Source organism: Callorhinus ursinus, unplaced genomic scaffold, assembly GCF_003265705.2.
Source record: "Callorhinus ursinus isolate GAN/ISIS: 27379988/994484 unplaced genomic scaffold, GSC_fseal_2.0 scaffold42, whole genome shotgun sequence".
Taxonomy (NCBI): Eukaryota; Metazoa; Chordata; class Mammalia; order Carnivora; family Otariidae; genus Callorhinus; species Callorhinus ursinus.
In genome coordinates, this window is record NW_027397104.1 from 11,128,065 (window position 1) to 11,149,634 (window position 21,570).

Consider the following 21,570-nt stretch of genomic DNA (forward strand, 5'->3'; position numbering starts at 1 on the left):
TCATCAACCAAAAAATAAAGAACAGTCAATAAATGTATCTTTTTTTTCTTTTAAAGACAAGTAAACAAAACTGGCATCTTGTACATGGGAATTCTTTTTTTTTTTTTTTAAGATTTTATATATTTATTTGACAGAGAGAGACACAGCCAGAAAGGGAACACAAGCAGGGGGAGTGGGAGAGGGAGAAGCAGGCTTGCCACAGAGCAGGGAGCCCGATGCGGGGCTCGATCCCAGGACCCCGGGATCATCACCTGAGCCGAAGGCAGACGCTTAACGACTGAGCCACCCAGGTGCCCCTTGTACATGGGAATTCTTAATGTATTTATGAAAGGGGGGAAGAAATGCACCGGAAGAGGAAATTGTCTGCTCATGGTTGAAATTTGTGATCACTGAGGGATAACTTGTTTGACCTTCTGGGCTCTCTCTTTCTAAGATCTCAAAGGGTCTTTTTTCTTTTCTTTTTTTTTTTTTTAAGGTTTTGTTTATTTATTTGTCAGAGAGACAAGCAGGAGGAGTGGCAGGCAGAGGGAGAAGCAGACTCCCTGCCGAGCAAGGAGCCCACGTGGGATTCGATCCCAGGACCCTGGGATCATGACCTGAGCCGAAGGCAGCTGCTTAACCAGCTGAGCCACCCAGGCATCACAAGACCTCAGAGGGTCTTACCAGAATGGACCTCATGCAGAGGCAATAACCACCTGAGTGTATGTTGTGATACAACGATTGTCAAAAACACCCTTGCCTGAAACTCCTATTTTGAGTCACTTTATAGGCTAAAATATTGATGTCTTCTACAAAAATGCAAATATTTTAAATATTGTAGCAATTGTCTTGTCATTCAGAGTGTGGTCAATGAACCAGCAGCATCACCTGAGACAACTTAGAAATGCAGAATCTCAGGTTTCACCCAGACTTGCTGAATCAGAGTCTGCATTTTAAGGTCTCTGGGTGAACTACAGGCACATGAACGTGTAAGACACACTTTTGCACACACACACACACACATTCCCCTGGAAGGTAATTCAGTAAAAGTTTGCTTGTCTTTTATACTTAGAGTTATATTCACACTATCCTAAGAAGAACTCAGAATTCCTGAATAACTGACAAACAACAACAACAACAACAACAACAAACCAGTATTTGTGAATTAAGAGTAACAGGAAAGTCATGAATCTTGGGACACAGCCAAAATGGCAAGCCTGAGGCTGACAATAGTCAGAATATTTATAGAACCAGGTCTGACAGTGAGCACGAGCTCCTGCACACTGAGGTTGGGATTAAACAGGAAAGGAGGGGAGGAGGAGAAATGAAAGGGCACGGGGGAATACTACTTTATGATTTTCTTTACGGGTATCCCTGGGGCTTATGCAATTCACCAACAGATTTGCTTTGAGGTGCCATTTTACAATAAATTAACAATTCCCTAACTTGCCCACACCTTTCAGAGAGAGTAGGCAAGGCATATGTAACCCTGGCTTAGGGGTCCTCTAGCTTCTAGGCCTCTCTGGGCTACTAACTCGCTTCGATGCTCTAAAACAAGGCACTTAGCTTTCTGGGCTGGGCTCTCACCTGCAGAGAGGACGTTTGCACGGAAGCTCTCTACGATGGTTTCCAGCTAGAGTATGCCATGATTCTAAGTGGCATCTTACCAACATATGCCAAATCATGTTAGAATCACACATTTCTAGACAAACATTGCATTCAGCTGCCACTAAGGAGACTGTTCTCTCTCAAAAAGAGACTATGTACCCTAAGGAGATGCTGTTTAGTGGAAGGGCTGCTCTCAAATGGTGTAGCCCTTTTTATTTTGTACCCATCTGCCCCTCCCTCTTCTCCCCTTCAAAGTGCTACCCTCATTACTAACAGACATTCCCTCAGAGTCAGTACCTAGGTGAAAGAATGCATATAGGAGCTAGAATTGAAGCAGTCGCGCTATTGTGTATTATATATTAACACACTCAACATATATTCACGTATGTGCAGATGCATATTACATATAAGCTGTAAATAATACTTTTCTTGTTATTCCTAACAGTTCACTAACTTTTCCCTTAAAGTTAACTTAGTTGCAGTGATCATTGAAATTAATGGAAAGTATCTATGTCTCTACATATGGAAAACATATTAGCCTGAGGGAAATCTCTCACCCGGAAATTACTAAAGGAGATTTGTAGAAGAGACATGGCTCCTGGGTGGAGTGGAGTATTATCCCAAGAACGGACTTGTATAATGCATGAGCATCCCCCCGAGAAGTTCCCAAAATCCTGGGAAAGTGATCCAATAAAAAACTGTATCTCCCCTAACAAGGCATGGTGAAGATCTGGAATTGTTGAATTTATAGGGTTAACTATGGAAAGCTTTGGGGGAAAAAATGTAGTTGTTTTTTTTCAAATGCTCTCATGAAGAACTTTTTTTTATTCACATTTTGATGAGAGTAGGATTAGCAGCAGTGTCTAAATGGTTTTCAACACTGATATACTGAGAGAGGATTATTCATGGAACGGTAGTGTCTACGTTATACTTGGATTGGTTGAATTGGGACACATTTTTAACTAATGATATCCTTGGTTAGACTTGCAGTGGATAAGAGATTAATCAAACCCAGAAAAAAAAAAAAAGGCCTCTGCCCTTTTCTGCAAGTACCCATCCATGCTAGAAAGAATAAATGAAACAAAGGTGTTTCCACAGAGTACCCCACAAGAATTCTCCCTTGAGAAAAGGTCTCAGTTTCTCCAGTTAGTATTCCCACTCCAGAATCTAAAGTTCCCAACTGTGGCTTCTGACGACTCCCTCTTGTCTTGCCATTTGAAAGTCTAAAGAAAACCTGCTTGACTAAGTATTCCACTGTATATTCTTTCCACATTTCCATTCTTTCATCGATGTATTTACTATAAAATGGCCACTGATGATTTTCTTTTTATTCATTTATCACTGGCAGAAGCATCAAGTTCCTGATCCACATATTTGTAGCTGGATAAACAACCTTGTTATTTCACAGGCCATGCTTTCTCTTTTTCTTTGCTGCTCAGCTCCATTCTACAAGAGCAAACATCTGAGTAGCAGCAGGACCTGCTGGTTTGAGCACAAGTCTGGGAGTCAGTAACTTTGAGTTCAAATCCCAACTCTGACACATGTTTGTTCTGAAGATGTGAGCTGTCCTATAAAAGCACTCTCCATGGCATTCACACAAGCCTAGAAACTACTGTGCTTATATGCTACCACAAAGAAATCTTTCTTGCTGCTGGGCTTATGGCATTTTCAATAGTCATCTAATGGAGGTTTGGTCTGCCGCAGAAAGTGTAGTGAAAGACAGAGAGCAAGTGGCCCAGCTTGCCCTTCAGTGAGAATGACTTTGACTGCTCAGTCCAGTAGGTGGCAAAAGGAAGATTTCAAGGTCAATTTCCTCACCTTTCAAACCTGTGATTTCATATTAGAGGATCAGGCTGTCAGCCTTCCTGTGTCTACAATTCTCTCTGGGAAGGTTAATGTCACTTCTAAGCTTAATAATGACCCCAAAGTTAGGAATGTACTGTAAACATCCTGAATGTGATGAATAAGTCAAAATAAACAAGGATACTAAAAGCAAACTGTGCTTGAAATTATTTACAGCTAATACTGACTGCAAAATAAAAGGAAAACATAAGCTAAGATTGTATCCATCGAGGATCAGATTTGTATATGAAAAGGAAAGCATTTAATCAAATATGCAGATGTACCATCTTCATGCTATGAAACTGAAAATTTCCAGTCTAGTGTTTAGCAACATATAAGCAAACATAAATCTTCTGAAAATTAAGTTCTTAATGAAATGTTAAAAGTATAAGGCCTCAGCATTTTCTTCTGTAAAATAAGTATAGCATCATCTCTCTTACTCGTATCACAAGATCATAATGGGTTTAAATATGACTTTTATGTTAAAGAGCTAAGGTAAATTGCAAATCACTATAGAATCATCAGATTTGGCCCTGGTCTTAAAAACTTGTTAAAAAGTATTTGTTCAGGGGCGCCTAGGTGGCTCAGTTAGTTAAGCGACTGCCTTCGGCTCAGGTCATGTTCCTGGAGTCCCAGAATCGAATCCCACAACAGGCACCCTGCTCGGCAGGGAGTCAGCTTCTCCCTCTGACCCTCTTCCCTCTTGTGCTCTCTGTCTCTCATTCTCTCTCTCTCAAATAAATAAATAAAATCTTTTAAAAAAAAGTATTTGTTCAGTTATTCTAAGCTACCATGATTTTTGCTTTTCTCTAGTACAGTGGTCCTCAATCTGGCTGCCCATTGAAATCATCTAGGGAGCTTTTTAAAAATTTCCAATTCCCAACCCCATCCTAGACCAATTAAATTAGGAGATCTAGGGGTGGAATTGAGAAATGACTATCTCAAAGGGTGCTTCTGAAGTGTGGGTAGAGCAGAGAACCACTAATGGAGTGCAAATCTACTTATATAATAATAAACTGGAAAGCCGAGAGCTAACAAATGAAAGCTAGGCATGCTCCAGGATATGATGCAAACATCTTCCTAACCTTTATATTTCTTCTTATGTGCAGTTTTCCATTAAGCTTCTAATTATTATCTCACCTAATAAAGCTTGGAAGACCAAAGGATTAGTGAGAGAGAAAATCAGGACCCATCCCCACAATTTGGAATAATTACAAAAGTCTATCTAAATTAAGAGAAATTCAACAAGTTAAGATACTTTTAAAAGAAATGTAATCTTCTGCCTCCTCAAAATGCCATCCTTTTTCAAACAAAGGCTTATAAATTCAACCAATGCATCTTTCGTTCATTGAGGGAGGCTTGTAGAGGTCCTTCAGGGATTTCCTTCAATGAATAAGTTTTTAAAATTGTGTCAAATCACTATGTTGTGCATTTGAAACTAGTGTAACAGTTTAACTGTTAAACAGTGTAACTGCTTAAACAGTGTAACTGTTAGTGTAACAGTGTAACTGCTTCTAACATGTGTATCAATGATACTTTAATAAAAAATAATTTTAAAAAATAAAATAAAATAACATGGGAAAAAATTAAAATAAAAAATAAAATGTGTCATTAGCAAGTAAATTGCATCAGTGTATCATTTGTGTAGAAGATGTTAATATATTTGTAATAATGATCAGATGACTGTGACTTTACAATAAGGAACAAATATAATATTTGTAGTAGTCCTTATTTTCCTAATTCTTCCCAACTACAGTTGGGAGATTCTGATACTTTCTTCTACCTGTAGACTCAGTTGCAGACAACCACTCATTTCTCATTTCAGCTTTCTGTCTTTCTATCTCCATCTCTGTCTCTGTCTCTGTCTCTCTCTCCTCTCTCCTCCTCCCACACACATACACACACACAATCTTTGAAAATGTGTGTGTGTCATCATCTCAATTCTCTAACTGGCAGAGCCTAGAATTAGTCTTGTTTCCCACAGACCTGACATCTACTGAGCTGGGGATGAGAACTGGCATCTTAAGCATTGCTGAGACTACACTGTCTCATCACCATTTGACTCACAGCTAGACTGAGGGACTTGCTAGTCAGGGACAATAAAATGTTATAAGAATTAGAGTTATTGCTGGACATGTAATGGGAAAACTGATTAATCAGAACTCTTCTGAAGAAGAGTACTATATTCCATTGGTAAGAATGAGCCACCTTCTGAGGAAGGAGAAATAAGATCATCAGGGAAGTTAACTGCCTGCCAAAGAGTAAGGATCTGGCTAATTGCAGGACTTTTGAGGCGAATAAGTTTGGGATTGTGGTTGACTTGCTCAGAAACATGTTAGGGAGGCTAGGCACTGCCACCATCAGTACTCAGTCTCCACCTTCCTGCCTTCCCCTTGCTTTTCTTTTAAGTCCGTGGTCCTCTAAGTGAAATCTCCAGACCTACAGTGTCTCCTGAAAACTTGTTAGATTCTCAGGCCTTTCCCCAGATCTACTCAATCAAAAATTATAGTGTGGAACCCAGTAATCTGTGTTTTAACAAGTTCTTCAGATCATGCTGATGCATTCTTCAACTTCAGAACCTTGCTCTAAGGGTTGAATAGAAACTAAAGAGTAAAAAACAAAATGTATGCTACAGATAGTATTCCAACACTGACTAATATTCTGTACAATGTCCCTATCTAGATTTCCAGTTCCTCATTAGGAATGGAACCATTTCCTCACCTCTAACCTATTGTGGCTGAGACCCTATCACTATCTAGCTATTATCATTTCTCCATTATCAAGGATGTAGATCCTGTACCTTTATCCATTCAATCATCCCCTGAACACCATCATGAATGTACTGACTGCTTCTAATAACTACCAATGCTTCTTTTACCCCTTTCCAACTCATGACTACCTTATATTCTACAGTGAAGGTTCTCCTGGTTTGTCTCCCTTAATTTCCTTAATCATGAGTGACTAAATGAAATCCAAGTACTTTCTATGGCAAAGGACTTGCTACAGCTTGTACAGATACAGTTTAGGTATCATTACAGCTAAATGATACCTAAATGGTTTAGGTATCTTCAGTATCAAATCACCTTCCTTAACCTTTCCACACACTATCCAACAATGAGGGGTTGTGCTAAAATATTTAATAACTCAATCTACGAGGAAAAAGTCATGATCTGTAATGTTTGCCAATTTCTGAGATGTAAATACTCCCACTTAACTACCAACATGATGTCACCAAATGTAGAGTTGCAACGAGATGTGAATAATCAGCTCTGTAGAAACTGTGAAAGCCAGCTGCAGCCCACCACTGTCAGAAGCTTACAGTAATCTGAATAACCCTCTATCCAAGTCCACCAAATTTATAAATACAAAAGTGTTAAAATGAAAATATAACACTAGCAAGTATGAAAACATAAGCCTACAAAACCTCAGGTTAACATAGTTAACGTCTACATTTCTCAACAAACATTTATTCTGTATCCAGTAGGCAATATGAATAGAGCAGCGGGCAAAATAAACATGGTACTTTTTTACAAAGGGTAGACAATAAGCACAATAAGTAATTAAAATAAGTATATTAGATGGTGATAAGTGCTAAAAGAAAAGTAAAAGGAGGTAGAGAATATTCAGGGTTTCAATTTTAAATAGTTGTCAGTGAAAGTCTCACTGAGAGGCAGGCATTTAAGCCCAGGCCTAAAGGAAATGAGGGAATAATTTTTCATAGAGAAGCGACAGCAAGTACAAAGGTCCTGAGGCGGGAAAGCACTTAGCCTTCTCAAGGCACAGCAAGGAAGCAGTATGTCCTGGGTGGAATGAACAAGGAAATAACATAAAAGAATGAAGATCATATGAGGGCTTATAGGATTTTCACAGTGATATGGGAACCCTTGGTGGGTTTTAAGCAGAAGAGTGACATGATCTGACACACATTTTAGCAGGATCATTCTGGTTTACATACAGAGAATAGATTCTTGTGCAAATTGAAAGATGTGTGCAAACAGGACAACTGTTAAGAAGGTATTACAGCAACCCACAGGAGAGATGGTAGTAGAATGAGCCAGAGTGGTAGCAATGGAGATTAAGAGATATGGTCAGATCCTGAATGTGTTATGAATATAGACACAACAGATTTGTTAATGAATTGGTCATGGGGTATATAAGAGAGAAAGGAATCAATGTCAACTCCAAGGTCTTTGATTTGAGCAACAAGAGGATTCAGGTGGCATTAGATGAGATAACAAAACTGGTAGGAACAGACTGAGAAATTCAGTTTTGGATGTGTTATATTTGGAATGATTATTAGATAACAAACAGAAGATGTAACATAAATATTACCTGTAAGAGCATGAAGTTCATGGGACAATTCCAGGGTAGAGCTGTACATTTGTGAATAGTCAGTGAATAGATGGTATTTAAAGCCATGAGACTGGATGATTCCAACAGTCAATTCAGGCATAGAATGGAAGAAGTCCAAGAACTGAGCCTTGGGAAAAGCCAGTAAAGATTATAAAGACAGGAACCAGAAAAGTAGGATTTCTTGGTTCATGTATTTCTGTGACTAACTTGAGATAGAATCAAATTCATTAACAAACATAGAGCACTTACTAAATGCTAGGTGTTATTTCATCTAAAGTGTCGAAGTCTTATAACACTAAGTTGCATTAATAATGAAGATAAGATTGATAAGGAAAGCCTGCCCTTACTAGGGAAGGGTGATTTTACTTAACATAGCCTAGTTTCCAAATAGAGTATCCAAGTTAAAGATGATTCACTGTTCTCATTCAAATTGGAAAAAAGAACGCCAAAAAAATAAACCCATTATTTTAAACTTTCATTCCATTTTCCTCAACTGCCAACTCCTCCTTGAAATGTGCCCTGATTGTAATCCTTCAAAATTCATCTTACATTTGATCTACTACTCCATAAATTTTTCAGTTGCTCCCAACTATATGTTCACTCCCTTCTTAACCTTCCACAAAAGTAGGGTTGGCTTACTCTTACAGCACCCACTTTATTTCAACTTATAAAAGTCACATTTTTTTCCCAATTCCTTGCCTTTCCTTCCTTCTTTCATATACTCACCATTCATTCCATCAACAAATAAGAATGTGCAAGGTACTATGCTCAAGGCATGTGATTTTCACTGGTCTTTATATATCTAACCTCCTGGAAGGGAGCTTTGCAGATTTTAGGAGATCAATTAAATATCACGTAATTTAAAGAATAGTTTTCTTAGTTATTATTTAAAATGTCTTGGCTCTTGTTCTGTCTTTTCTCTGAAATTAAATATCTGTGCCAACCCATAGGCATACCCAAGAAATAGCACAATGAGAGAAAGTTTCATGGAATGGAAAGAACACTTGGACCACTGCTTAGTAGCTCCCAATTTCAAATCTTGTTTGGTAAGGAGAAAGACAAAGCATTGCTGTGAGCCTCAAAGCAGGCTGCACAAATGCAGTCCCAATGATACAATCAGAATTTGTTCTTTATATAAATTTTATCCCCTTGCTTCTGTCATCAAGAATCAGAGTGAATATGTTCCTCCAGGTTGTGTTTTCAGAAGTGGGAATTCATTCCCAAGTGACTGATTTACTCCCAAGACTAGCTCATTAGCAGCTGTATCCTGCCTTTTGGTTCTTTTTTTTTTTTCCACTAAAGTTTAATTATTGTACAACAAAGAAGCAACATCTACTGTTGTATATATGACAAAAGACTACATTCCAAAACAGTTTTTACCTTTTTCATGATTCTCACTTTCTTTTATTCCAATTAAACTTAATATTAAAATCCTTCTCTAGTCCTAAGTTCCAATGATCAGAACTCAAAATTTTATTCATGGGTAGAGCTATATTTATGCAAAAATATCCGTCACGTGGGAAATAAAATGATATAAGTGAATATGACATGTTGTCTTTGCACTGGATATTACAAATGCTATATGATATAATGACAGTAGGTTTTTAAATTTCTTTATTTAAAGTATTACTTATCTGCACAAGATAAACTATATTTGGACTTGGGATCCATGAATACCTAGAAAGTAATAAAATGCAATTATAACCAATTTTGTAATTGTATTTATAATTGTAACCAAAAAATCATGCTTCTTCTTTTCTATTGACAGAACAACTGAAACAAAATTACATTATGTTGGCAAATATGTGATAATATATTTGCTCAAAGGAGTAAAAGAACAAAACTTTGTCAAAGATATGTTTCATCCACCAAAGGCTGTATAAGGTTCTTAATTATATGTCTTTATGTGTAAAGTACAGACATTGGAAGCAAGACACTTGAAAGTATTGTTACCTTGTGTATTAGAAATTTTACCAAAATTTACTTGGTTACTTATGCCAGAACAATAAAAAATAAAATCCTTTTATTATTAAACAGGCAATTCTTATCCTTTATGTTCGTTATATAATTCAACACATGTCTAATCAAAGTAGATTTTACTAGAATAAATCACTTATGAGCACTCACTATTAGAGGTTCATTCATAAATAAATTGGAACAAACATAGAAGTTTCTACGCCCTGAAACTTTCATAGATTTCTGAGAATTAGAAATGATAATGTATACAAATGTATCCACTGTAGACTAAAAGAATATGAAATATATGGCTTTGCTTTTAATTTTTTAGTTTTTATGAAACACATGCAGAACAGTGAATAGAACAGTCATTATACAGTTTATAATTATTACTGTAATTACTAGCTCCTATATAACCATAATGGGTCAAGAATAGGGCACTGCCAACCCTCCAACAAGTAGAGAATTGCTGAGTCATGGAAAAAGGAAAGGAAGGCAGGAAGAAAGGAAGGCAAAAAGAAGAGAGAAAGGATAGAAGTAATGTAAATAGTTAATCTAATCCACTAAAATGAACTATGTTTCGGTACAAAAGTGTAAAAGGAAAATGTAAAATTAATCCATTTAAAGTAAGTCATAACTAAGAAAAATATTAACACAAATAAAATTTATGTTATAGATTGAGAACCATAAATAATTCAGGAATAATAACATAAATTTATTTCTTAAATCAGTAGTATAATCTTGTTATTAGATCATCTAATGGAAGAATGCACCTAGAATTCCATGTAATGGAAGATGAATACAAGTGTCATATTTATAAGGTTTACTCAATATACCAAAGTGTAAGAAAAAATCTCAGACAACTTGAAAATTGCACTGTCACATTACAAAAAAATTGCAATATCAATAGGTTCTTAAAGGAGTCTTCATCAGACACAACTTATCTTGGGTCTGGCATATAACCAGTCTGAATTTCTAAATGCTTCTTTGTGTAAACACACACAGTTATACTAGATAAAATGGAAAACATTCAACATATATTGTACTGGTTTAAGAATGTGGAGACAGGATTCAGTTTCAAGTCTTGCTTTGAGCTTGCTATATGACCTTTGGTAAATCACTTAACCTCAGCTGACTCAATTTCTTCTCCTTAAAATGAAGACACATGTTTATTTACTAATCCACTCATTCATTCAGCAAGTATTTATTGAAAGCTTACTATGTGCCTCACACTATTTTAGATACTGGGAATGCAACAGTAAACATGTATCTTACCTCCCTGTATATATACAGACAGGAAGGGAGTAAACCCATAAGCCAGAAAACAAATAAGGAAAACAAAAAAACACAAAACAAAAACAAGAGGTGCTATGAAGAGAATCCACCTGGCAATCTAATTTCTGAGAAACTGGAATTTTTCTCTTTAAGTTTTCACAGTTTTACAGTAGGGAGGGAAGGTTTACTTTTGTTTCTAACCATATACACATTCATCTAAGTTAATGCTCACCTATTCCCAAAGAAACGTTGATATCTCACACAAGACATTTCATTCACTCACAGAAAATCTACATAACTACCAGGGAATTGCACAAGGGAAAATTTCCTCCTAAACATGAAAGAGCAAAAAGTGATGAGCTAACCTTTGGTTTGCTTGTTTTGAAGATAATATATTGCCTGAGTTTTCCAGGGTGAAGAGCTCACTCAACTAGAGCATGAACAGAAAAAGTAAATAACTAAACCCAGGAGGAGATGCTCCTAAAAGCTATTGCATTCTTTCCTCACAAAGATTGATTTTAGAAAATTCAAGTTTCTCTTCTCCCCCTAGGTGCCTCCTTAAAACTTTGTATCAGGACATCTGCCATTAGCTCTCAGCATATAATTTCCACAAATTACGGATATATGGTGTATATTTGTTGTGGAAACTGGACAGTTTTCAGACAGGTCAACCTACTTCCATACCTTAACATGATTGTCTACATGCAAAGAACTATTTAAGGGAATTCAAAACATTAAATGGAGGAAAGCATGTGAATAAAATAATGACGCTTGATTTTGGAGAAGTATGCAAACAAACAGACCTCCACTACCATGATCACAGTAAAATCAGGCCTTAGGCAAAGAAGGTTCCTGCCGGAGAATTACTAGCTCTCTACAAATGGACCACAGAACTAGATAATCCCATTGGTGTTCCATAATTGGATATCTGACTCACAAAGATGAATTTACACAAGAGAAAAAGAAAGCAGTAAAAGCATGGAAAAATATAGAGAAACATGAGAGAGAGAGATCTAACTTGAGAACCATTAATATAACAATGGCTGCTCCCTCATCTTCAAATTTCCCCTTTATGAAGATGCCTAGCCTATCTACAGCCAGTCCTTCCTCCCAAGGTCCACATGCTCATTTCTAACCATCTTTTGAATAATTCTGCATCTGAAACCATGTATCTCTAAAATCCTTCAAAATGTATTCATTTTTAGGATTCACCTTTTCATGATTATTCAATTTGCAAAGTCTACTCTTACTTTTTAAAAAGTTTTCTTCATTATATTCAAAACTGGAAACAGGTTTTCCTTTCTTTCTCTGTTATTATTTGCTAGCATGATCTCCAGTATCCAATAAGTAGACGCTATTCTTTTTTTTTAAGATTTTATTTATTTATTTATTTGACAGAGAGAGACACAGTGAGAGAGGGAACACAAGCAGGGAGAAGCAGGCTTCCTGCCGAGCAGGGATCCCAATGCGGGGCTCAACCCCTGGACCCTGAGATCATGACCTGAGCCGAAGGCAGACGCTTAACAACTGAGCCACCCAGGCACACCAAGTAGATCCCATTCTAGATATATACAGCCTTTCATCAAAAACTTCAGACCTTTTTGTCAAAATTCAAGTCAAACCAAAGTCCCATTGAGAGAACAGGGACTCAGCCCAAGCAAGAACTCACTTATTAACAAAACACAAGTTTGTCTGTTTTGTTTTGTTTTTTAATCTGGAAGGTAACAGTGGCTGCACCAGTTTGCATTCCCACCGAGAGTGCATGAGGGTTCCTGTGCAGCCACTGTGGAAGACACTGTAGAGGTCCCTCAAAAAATTAAAAATGGAATTACCATATGACCCAGTCAGTAATCACACTACTGAGTATTTACCCAAAGAATATGAAAATGCTAATTCAAAGGGATACAGGCACCCCTATGTTTATTGCAGCATTATTTACAATAGCCAAACTATGGAAGGAACCCAAGTATCCATCAATAGATGAATGGATAAAGAAGATGTGGAATGGGCCACAATGGATATTATTCAGCCATAAAAAAGAATGAAATCTTGCCATTTGTAATGACATGGATGGAAACTAGAAAGTATTATGCTAAGCGAAATAAGTCAGACAGATACCATACGATTTCACTTATGTGGAATTTAACAAAACAAAGGAGCAAAGGAAAAATTTAAAAAAGAGACAAACCACAAAACAGATTCTTACATAGAGAACAAACAGAGGTTGGTTACCAGAGGGGAGATGGGTGAAGTATGGGTGAAATACGTGAAGGGAATTAAGAGGTACATTTACCTTGATGAGCACTAGGTAATATATGGAATTGCTCAATCACTGTATTGCACATCTGAAACAAATATAACACTTTATGTTAACTACACTGGAATTAAAAATAAATTAAATTAAAAAAATAAAAAATCTAGAAGGCAACAGTCATCAGACAGGGAAAAAGTATAAATTTCAAATTCTAACACAGTAACATATATCACATGACCTTGAGAGAGTCTGCTCTCCTTTCTTCATTCCATTTTTCTCCTCTACAAAAGGTAATAATCCCAGTCTCATAAAATTAAAAAAATAAATAATTAAGTCAGTGATTTAAGCCAGGGATAGGCATAAGCACCTTTTAAACTAGTTGTGATAATTAGAGCTATGAATACAGAAAGGGCGACCCATGAGGTACCTACAGACCATGTATCAGCTAGTCTCATAATAAGGGTCAACAAGGTTTTGTCAAACAAAAGGGCTAAATCAGTGTTTCCCAAAATTTGCCTCCTAGGAAACCAAGTCCCAAAGAGTTTATCTCTTAGAAGAAAATTCTGTAGTCAAGTGAACTTTGGGAACACTCTACAATAGATACACATCAGAATGATTCCTAATACCCATTAGTATATTAAAGCCCCAGAAATCTTAGAGTAAAATGATCTCTAATATTTTTTGACATAGTTTCCTGAGCTGCTTTGACCATAGAATGCTTTTTGTCAGAAACTATCTAATAAAAGAAGTTTCTAGCCCAATTTAAGTTAGTATTAATAACATACGTTTTATTTCCCCAAGTCTGTGAAGTATTATCTTTCTTATCTGTGCTCTCACCCCATGGAATCCATAGTTGATTCAGCTTAAAGTAAGCAGAGTTTTGGGGGTTTTCCACATTATTAAATGAAGCTTCACTGTGGCATTTGTACCACTCCCTATTTAAATCTTGCAAGAAGTGCTTTCATTTACTTCATCGCCTTTTCAGTCTTTTACATATTCACCCAGACTTCCTATTTGAAACACCTTCTCAAGGACTTTTGAAGAATTCTGTTTTACAACACGAGGGTATTTAGAAGAAATATTTCCTTCTTCCTACGAGTTTATTTTGCTCTGCTAACATCATCTGACAGAACTTTACCTTTGCATTTGATGAAGCCTCTTTCAAGGTGTGTTGACATGTCAGTGGATGGTCTAGCAACTCTATTATTTGTAGCTGTTAAAGTGTTGCTTTTCTAAAAATGTATATACCACTTGAAAAATCAATCCAGAGCATTCTACAGTTCAACCCTCACACATAAGCAGTAATATCAATTTCACTGTCAAAAGTGAAATAATTGGAAACTTGGTTGACCAGATTCTACCACTCCCCAACTAGACCGGGATACCAAGCTGTTGCCTCACTGTCCAAAGTTGTCAATTTTCTGCTCTACCTAGTCCTAGAGCTCTCAACTGTTTTATCCTCATGCTTGCACTCTCTTCTGTTATTATTTGAAATATCAAGAGAGTTAAATAATACAACTAAAGAGAATTTTAAATTACCTTAATATGAAACATGCCTATTTCAGGGGCACCTGGGTGGCTCAGTCGGTTAAGCATCTGATTTGATTTCAGTTCAGGTCATGATTCAGTCCTGCATCAGGCTCTGGGCTCAGCAGGGAGTCTGCTTGAGGATTTCTCTCCCTCTGCCCATGCCCTCTGCTTGCTCTCTCTCTCTCAAATAATTAAATAATTTTTTTTAAATGCCTATTTCAAACAACATTTTTTGTGCTTCTCCTGGAAATTCTGAGAAAAACTCTGGAACCAGGTACAAGGAATGGAGCTGGGGCAATGGATGCTAGTTAAGAATACCAGGCCCAGGTTACTTACAATAGCTTTTAAATGGTCTTAGTGCCTTTCTTTCTGATTCTGCTTTCTGCAATTTCTCTTCACATTTACCATTCATTCATTTTTTGGAGTTCTAAAGGCCAGCATTTATGTTCTTATATACTTCATACGTTTGAAGAGTTATATATAAATTAAAGGAAAAAAATGAAGCAAGCTCTTTGAATATTTGCTAATAACTAACCCATCTACATCAATCCACATTTTCTAAAGAGCTGATGGAAAACACTGACATTAAAGGATGTATTCTAGGGGCGCCTGGGTGGCTCAGTGGGTTAAGCGGCTGCCTTCGGCTCAGGTCATGATCCCAGGGTCCTGGGATCAAGCCCCACTTCGGGCTCCCTGCTCCGCGGAGCGTCTGCTTCTCCCTCTGCCTCTGCCCCCTTGCTCATGCTTGCCCTCTCGTGCTCTCACTCTCACTCTCTGAAATAAAAATCTTTTTTAAAAAATTTTAAAATTTTAAAAAAATTTTTAAAAAAGAATGTATTCTATAAAAGAGTTCTGTGGTCAAATGACCTGGGGGTTGTCAAAAGAGTTTAGAAACACTGGTTTAAACAGGTCCTTATCTCAGGACCTTTCAGATTATTCAATATACTAACGTTCTTTATGACTCTCTAAGAAAAGCATATAGGATACAATACTCCCCAGTTATTTAACCATGTAAACTTTTCAGTTTGTCATATATGTATTAACATATGCCAGAAGTGAGTCCAGTAGAAAAATGACCCAAGCCAGGAACAAGGCCTTCAAGGAACTCTGGGCCAAGTCAGGCCTCCATTGTGGTTACTCCAGGTATGGTGAAAGTAGAAACAGCACTCCATAGGAACTTATATTTATTCCCAACCCCCCTCAAAAATAGCAGGAGCTAAAAATAACATTAAGACATTTTCCAAATATGCTTAAAATATGCTCAAACAAGCCATTGAATTTATCATTTTCAAATTTTAAAAGAGAGAATATAAGTAAATTTGAAGTTTACCAGATTAAATTTGGAATGATATATTACTTATGATTTTCTTTTAGAGAGGGAGAGTGGAGAGGCAGAGAGAGAGGGAGAGAGAGAATCTTAAGCAGGCTCCACACCCAGCACAGAGCTGGACACAGGGCTTGATCTCACAACCCTGAGATCATGACCTGAGCCAAAATCAAGAGTCAGACACTTAACTGACTGAGCCACCAGGTGCCCCAAGAATGATATATTACTTATAAAAGGAAAAATACAATCATTTGATTATAATTTTTTTAAATAAAGTCTATCTTTCAGTATACAAGATCTGGTCTTGAAATTGTTCCAGTTAGTATTCTCACATACAAAAATCACCCCAAAATTTGATAGCATAAAACAAGCATTTTTACTATGCTCACAGAGACTGTGAATCAAAAATTCAGAGTATAGCTTGTTTCTGCTCTTTGATATTTTGGGCCTCAGCTGTGAGTGATTCAGACAGCTAGAGCTAGGACAGCTGAGGCTAGAGACCCACTTTCAAGGTGGTGCCTTCACCCACACACACACATGCAGCACCTTGGAATGGAAGGCTGCAAATTTGGCCTCAGGTGAAGTGATTAGCTGAGCACATGTACGCATGGCCTCTCTAGCCTGGGCCCTCAGCATAGTCAAGCTTCCCACATGGCATCTCATTGTTCCAACAAACAAGTCAGAGCACCCATGGCCTTTCATGATCTGCTCTCACGAGCCGTAGGGTATCACTTCTGCCATACTCTCTTGGTTTTAGCAGTCCCTAGCCCACCCAGGTACAAGGGGAGTGAACAGAGATCCCATATCTCAATGGGAGAATTGCCAAAAAATTAATTTAAACTGTCACAGAAATACTGTACAAGAAGTTTCTAACATCTTTTTCCGCCAAAAGAACCTCTAGACTTCATCTCTCAGATCCACATGAGATAAAGTGAATTGGCATGATAGGACATAAACTTAGAGAAGAATAACAGAGCTTAAGAGCTGGAGCTTGAGAGAAAATGGAGTGTGAGTATTGGTGAGGGAATTGCTATCTTCATTTTTGCAGAAAAAAGAAAAATAAACAAATACAAAATATGACGCTTGGTTGAAAAATTAAGAAGTGGCCTTCTCATTTGTGAGTTCGAATCAAAGTTCCCTCTATTATTGACATTAATCAGACTGGTTTCCTAAACATATTAGTAAAAAGCACACCTTGTGCTGGATTAGCAATTCGTATCTAGGTGTAACAGACTAATCTTCCCTGAGATATGAATGAACCAACTTTTCAAATGGATATATGCATCTGTGCCTTCATCTCTATTAGTATCTCATCTATTCATGCAGTCATTCAACAAATAGGTCCTGACTACTTTCCATGTGTCTCTACTGTACTGGTTGCTGAAAACACATGGGTAAATGGTACTGTTATTCCTGCTCTTGGACAACACAGTGTAGAGCTATGTTCTCACCTTCACTTGTTCAACTTTCTTTTAGGCAGTTGCTATCACAGTACGCATGGCCTCTCTAGCCTGGGCCCTCAGCATAGTCAGGCTTCCCACATGGCATCTCATTGTTCCAACAAACAAAAAAACCCCACAAAACAGTGTATTAATAAGTCACAAAATGAATGGTACAGACAATAAGTTAAGTTCAGAGTGGAAAGGGATCACTATGGAACCGGGCAAACTAAGAAGACTTCATGGAGGTGCTTTAGAGAATCATTCTCTAAAAAAAGATAACTCACTAATTGCCAAATATTGAGCTTTATTTGTACTGATTTACATTTTCAAAGGTATGTGACAATTAAGAATTGTGCTATGTAACACATAAAGTATGGACAATGGTATGTGCTTTTAACTTACCTAAATCAAATTATATTTAGCTCCAACTGACCAAGTTTGGTGAAAAGACCAACATTAATAATTTTTTGTGTTTCACTACATTCCATTCCCCTACATGCCTTTCTCTCCCTTTCTCCTCCTCCCTCCCTCCCCCAGGTCCCTCATCCCCATTCTTCTCATTCATTCATTTTATTTTGTACCAAGACATCAGAACTTAAAAAGTCCAAGAAAAATAGAGCAAATTCTCAACCAGGGGTCATTCATGGTCATTTCTAAAAGTAGTCACTGTCCTTGTTAACAGAGCTCATTCAGAGGTGGCCCATGTTGCTACTGGCTCTACTCCATGTTGTTGCCAAATTGTCCCCTGCACTTTCTCCTCATCTGTCAAGTCAATGTTGGGGATTATTGTCCAACCTTTGGGGACACTTCCACATAAAAAAAAGCTTGTGTAAACTTTTCCCTAGGGTAAGGAGAGCTAGAACACAAAAACACTAAGCACTGGCTGAACTTTCAGCCAGAAAATGTGTGAAATTATTTTTTTATTCGGTTGTTGATAAATCTATTCCAGCAAAAAGCCTAAGAATGAGGTATAAAATTATTAATATATCTCCCTGCTATAAGTGATAACTGTACTTTTTCTTTTATTTAAAGGTCACCAACTTCCAGAAAAGAGCTACTCTGTTGAAAGGGGAGATCAAAGCACACAAATCTTGAACACCTATTAGCGGCACAAATGTGAGACAAAATGTGTAAATGGCTCTGGTAATAAGAAAATGAAAAGGCATTTCTATTTAGTTATACATCTAACATATGTAAAATCAATCATTTTGCTCTGTGCTCTCATTTTTAAACTACTTGGTATTCATTGTAATTTATCCAATCATAATAAATTCATTTTACTTTGGAGATTATAGCCTAGACATTGTCATCCAATTTGTATATTTTTTAGGATCAATTGCTTACCAATACTGTGAATTTTTTTTTCCTAATTTGAAAACTCAGTTGAAACAATAGTTTTTCATAACTGACAAGAAGCTCATAGCAGTAATCCTGGGTTTTTTTTTCTTTGCCTTTTTGACGGACACACTTTTAACGCAGCATCTCAGTATCAGAGATTTCCATTGTTATCAACATGTTGTTTCAATCTATCTTTAATCTATACCACCAACTGAGGAATATTAACCATATTTTACATTTCAGTAGTCAATCTGCCTTTTCTATTTCCTTTGTGAATAAAATACTTAGGTGTAATTCTTGACTGATCATATTAGCAGACGGTGTTGGTATTGGTATAAAAATAATAACATTGCATTTAAATATGATTTCTCAGTTGAGAGCGTCATTTTACAGGAAGTTAAAATCACTCCCATCAGGGATAGAACAAAGTTAAGTGTTTTGCCCAACACACTGAGCTATTAATATAATCAAAAAACTTTTTTCCTCCTTTCCAATCTTTATGCCCACCTTCATCCCAGATCCTCACTAAGTATTGTCTATCCATGAATAGACTCTGCACATTTTAACTACATCTACCAAAACAAGCTCCACAGCCCCATAGACTTGTGGAATATTATTGCTCAAAAATTCTTTGGAGGTGTTGAAACTTGGTTGCAAATTGGAATCACCTAGGGAGCTTTAAAAAAATGCCTGTTGCCTGGGTCACGCCCCAGAGTTTCTAATTTAACTGGTAGAGAGTGAGGCCTAAGCATCAGGATTTTTTAAAGCTCCCCAGGTGATTCTAACATGCAGCCAAAATTGAGAACCACTGTTCTAAACCTTTGTTTTACAGATAAAACAATTAACCCTATCAGTGACACATGCAAATTTAATGTTAAAACTAAAGCTAAAACTTGAGTCTTCAGAGTTCCAGTTAATAACTCATTTCACTAACCCAAATGTTTTCAAATGTGTTTCCCCAGGCCTGGGTTTCCTCAGACTTACTGCAGTAGGGACCATAGAAATAATGGAGATAAAAGAGCAGAGGTTTAGACCCACGTACCCCTCAACAAGAGCGGCTTTGATTTTTCTTTTTTATATGCTGGATTTGCTTTGCAAGATTTTTTCCAGGCAAGAAATTAAAAAAAAAAAAAAAGGAAAAAAAATGTCTACTTGCTTAAAGTAAAAAGGACTTTTAAACTATTGCAAATAGACCATACATAAGTGGGAGATCCCCTTCTAAGAAAAGAAAAAAAAGGGGGGGAAGGACAGGGAAGGGAAGAGAGGAGAAGAGAAAGCTCACTTCAGCAGTATATATACTAAAATTGGACTAATACAGAGATTAGCATGATCCCTACACATAGATAACACTCAAATTCATTAAGTGTTCCATTAAAAAAGAAAAAGAAGGAAAATTATGACTTCTCAAGGATAACCCAGGGCCAGTGGATAAAATTATATATGTTAAAATATAAATCTGGGGATTTTATCTGTTTCAATCTAAGACAATGAAGAGTCCTTAAGGCCAGAAAGTAAGTGCTTTTGACATCCCGGCTCAGTGGGGAGCCTGCTTCTCCCTCTGATCCTCTCCCTTCTCATGCTGTTTCTCTCTCTCTCTGTCTCTCTCTCTCTCTCATAAATAAATAAATAAAATCTTAAAAAAAAAAAAAAAAAGGCATACAGCCTGAGAAGAAAAAGTGGAAGATGGCTATTTCACTGTCAAAATCTTTGTCTGGAAAACCTCCATTCTTTTACCTTTAGAGCAGCCTAGAATGATGAAAAAGTCAAGCCACAATGCTGAACATGCCTATTCACTGCAATGACACTGGCTAAGACTCATCAACATCTACTGAAATCTCCCAAGTTGTTACATAACACTTGTCTCTATACTTTTGCTATTCACATCTTTCTGCCTATGAATTTCCAGCAGTCATCCATTATTTTATTTTTATTTTGATATGTTTATATTCCCCATTACTATATAAAATCTCATTGGAGATAATATATAATTTATAAGAATAGCTATCATACACTAATCACTTACCACATGCCAAAAACCATGAGTGTTCAGCCTGTAAATATTATCTCTAATCCCCACAAAAACACTATGAATTTAATGTGATCTACTTTCTACTCCTGGGGAATCTTGGGCTCAGAAAGGCTATTATAGCCCAAGGTCACACAACTTTAAACCATTTTCCTTAAAATTTTCAAAGCGCCTGTTGTTTACCATACCATACTGTTTCATTCTCTCCATAAGACCTCTGAATTAACTGGAAATGCCCCCCATGTTTCTGAAATATGTAGGCCAGCAGTATTAAGCATATTTGAAGCTACTTTTTTTTTCCATTAATGGGCCTCCATTTTCCTTTATACCCAGAGGCCCTCAGGAAATTACTACTTTACTATGAAGTAAAGATTAAAGTAAAAAAGAATAAAAGTATTTATAAAGAGCATTTTGTAACATAGAATGATATTTATTTCTGAATGAGACTTTGAAAACTTTCATCAAATTTTACAAGGCGTAAACACTCTATATTAATGAATCTAGAAGCCCACCCCTATCTAATAGTTCATCTTATGCCGATCTACCTTATAGCAGACCATTACACACACTTATCTTTGAAAATCCTTTTTTTTTCCCTTTCCTCTTACAGAATATCTAGAAAAAAACAACAACATTGTTG

At 36.9% G+C, this 21,570-nt stretch overlaps 1 pseudogene; it reads left to right on the plus strand.

Annotated features, from left to right (window-relative positions):
• The first annotated feature begins 20,182 nt into the window (after positions 1-20,182).
• Positions 20,183-20,282, plus strand: LOC112809680 (U6 spliceosomal RNA; annotated as a pseudogene).
• Positions 20,283-21,570: the final 1,288 nt, after the last annotated feature.